The sequence below is a fragment of the Pinus tabuliformis genome, chromosome 8, assembly GCF_031772625.1.
Source record: "Pinus tabuliformis cultivar Carrire ecotype Pingquan chromosome 8, CPIR1, whole genome shotgun sequence".
NCBI classification, from domain to species: Eukaryota; Viridiplantae; Streptophyta; class Pinopsida; order Pinales; family Pinaceae; genus Pinus; species Pinus tabuliformis.
The window spans coordinates 1,733,858,073-1,733,860,983 of NC_142294.1; the positions used below are offsets into that span (position 1 = coordinate 1,733,858,073).

General features: G+C 31.5%; 1 non-coding gene across 1 annotated transcript; it reads left to right on the forward strand.

Moving 5' to 3' along the window:
- Positions 1–575: 575 nt before the first annotated feature.
- TRNAE-CUC (transfer RNA glutamic acid (anticodon CUC)) lies at positions 576–648 on the forward strand. The gene has a single exon. It is a non-coding gene; the product is annotated as a tRNA-Glu (tRNA).
- Positions 649–2,911: the final 2,263 nt, after the last annotated feature.

Consider the following 2,911-nt stretch of genomic DNA (forward strand, 5'->3'; position numbering starts at 1 on the left):
TGTTTCTCAAGCCATTGAACAATTTGTAGTTCGATCAAACAATAGCCGCTGCCTATCAGCATTCAGCAGCCACGACTTAGCCAGTTGTGCCACTGCATTATATGATAATTCTCTTTTCGTTCACGTGGCCTTTACAACAACAAATTCTAAACGGAGTTGTTTTTAGTGAGATTTTTTGGATACTTTTCTGGTGGGTTTTTTGGTCAAATTTCTATAAAATCCGGCAACAATTTATTGAAATCTCAAGTTTGATAGCTAATTTCTGCACAATCAAAGCTTCCTAGGGATATTTCAGGGTGCTGAATCTAAATATGCAGTTAAAAAACCATTTTAAATAATGAAAATCAAGATTTAACCTCAATTTTTTCCGCCTGTCACCGGAATCTCCAAAAAATCGCACTAAAGACAACTCCATTCTAAACCAATTAATAGATGATATGATATTCATTATTTTGAACGCTTTCTTTCACCGTTTGTCTCTGTATTAAACAGCCCTTTGTGCGCGTTTTTATAATTGCTTGCCAGGACAGATTAATTGTATAATAAATATTTTCAGTTAACCAGCAATTAACAGTTCCGTTGTAGTCTAGTTGGTTAGGATACTCGGCTCTCACCCGAGAGACCCGGGTTCAAGTCCCGGCAACGGAAAATTTTGCGCTCGCCATCCATTTAAAAGGAAAAATTTTGAAATTGAAAATAATGTTTATTTTAGTTATATCCAAAATTTGGAATCGCTTGAAAATAATGTTTATTTTAGTTATATCCAAAATTTGGAATCGCTAAATGGCCTTTCGAGAGAAGAGAGAAATAGGCATGGTACTCGTTGTGTTTTCCGAATTGAACTCACAATCCCATTGCCATTCATTTAAAAGAAAAAATATTGAAATTGAAAAAAATGTTTATTTTAGTTATATTCAAAATTTAGAATCCCTAAAGGGTCTTTTCAGAGAAAAGAGTAGGCTTGGTTTAAGACCAAATAAAAAAATTGAAAATAATGTTTATTTTAGTCATATTCAAAACGTAGAATTTTTAAATGGTCTTTTGAGAGAAGTGAGAGAAGTATGTATGATTATTAAAAAAAAACGAAAATAATGTTTATTTTAGTTATATTCAAAATTTAGAATTCTTAAATGGTTTTTCTAGAGATGTAGGCATGGTTTACCATATTGTCTTATGTAACTAAGTGAAAAGAACTGCAAAATACTATGACAAGTATAGAAAAAAAAAATATGCATGGTTTTAAAAAAAAAAAGATTGAAAATATTGTTTATTTTAATTATATTCAAAACTTAGAATCCCTAAATTATCTTTCGAGAGAGGTAGGCATGGTTTAGCATATTGTCTTATGTGACTTAGTAAAAAGATCTGCAACTTAACATGCTATGACAAGTATAGTAGAAATCAAAATAAAGGATGACAAGGAAATCAAAATAAAAGTGAGATGGGGTGTTTTAAATCGTTGTTACTTTAGAGCTTGGAGTCTTCCTCAGGCGTTATTAGTTCTTGAAGTAGGCATGGTTTAGCACATTGCCCTGTGTGACTAAGTAAAAAGAACGTAAAAAGAACTGCAACTCAGAAGAAATCAAAATAAAGGATGACAAGGAAACCAAAATAAAAGTGAGATGGGGTGTTTTAAATCGTTGTTACTTTAGAGCTTGGAGTATTCCTTAGGTGTTATTAGTTCTTTGGAGCCCATCTCATCGTTGAGTCCTAAATTATGTTTATAAGGGAGTCACACTTATCCTAGTGGTTACATAGTGTCTAAGATGGTATCCATAATAGAATTATGGTGTATATCACATTTTAAGATTATTGTCTCTTTGTTGTGTCAATATAAACCAATATAAATAAAAGTGAGATGGGGTGTTTTAAAACGTTGTTACTTAGAGATTGGAGTCTTCCTCAGGTGTTATTAGTTCTTTGGAGCCCATCTCATTGTTGAGTCCTAAATTATGTTTATAAGGGAGTCACACTTATCCTACTAGTTACATAGTGTCCAAGATGGTATCCATAATAGAATTATGGTGTATATCACATTTTAGGATTATTGTCTCTTTGTTGTGTCAATATAAACCAATATAAATAAAAGTGAGATGGGGTGTTTGAAATCATTGTTACTTTAGAGCTTGGAGTCTTCCTAAGGCATTATTAGTTCTTTGGAGCCCATCTCATCATTGAGTCCTAAATTATGTTTATAAGGGAGTCACACTTATCCTACTAGTTACATAGTGTCCAAGATGGTATCCATAATAGAATTATGGTGTATATCACATTTTAGGATTATTGTCTCTTTGTTGTGTCAATATAAACCAATTTTGAGTGAGTAGTGGGTGGCCTTATTTCAAAAGACCCCGATGTTTAGCATGATATTCTCTAATTCTTTATCAAGAAGATTTTAGTTGTAGGTGATTATTCTCTTTTCACAAAATTTGTCTTTCACTTTGAAGTGTCCATTGAAATGGTAAATAATGATCAAATATCAAAATTAGATATAAACTATAGAAAGTAAGATAGGGGAAACAAGAGTAACGAACTTGCATAGTCTCAACTCTTATATTTATAATCTGTAAAGATAATAAAGCTCATAAATCTATATGAGGGGACAACTTCCGAATAAGCAGAGCTAATTTATACTAAAAATATTTATAATCTGTAAAGATAATAAAGCTCATAAATCTATATGAGGGGACAACTTCCGAATAAGCAGAGCTAATTTATACTAAAAATACTTGACAAAACATTACATAGTCTTATACTTTTATAAATAGTTTATTACTAAGAAATCCTAACTATTTGTGATCTTGTCATTAATGAGTACCAACCATCCAAATGGTTTTATTTAATAAAGCCAACCCTTCTAGATTCAGTAGCCACATACCAACTATCTAATATAAGGCTTATTCAAAAACAT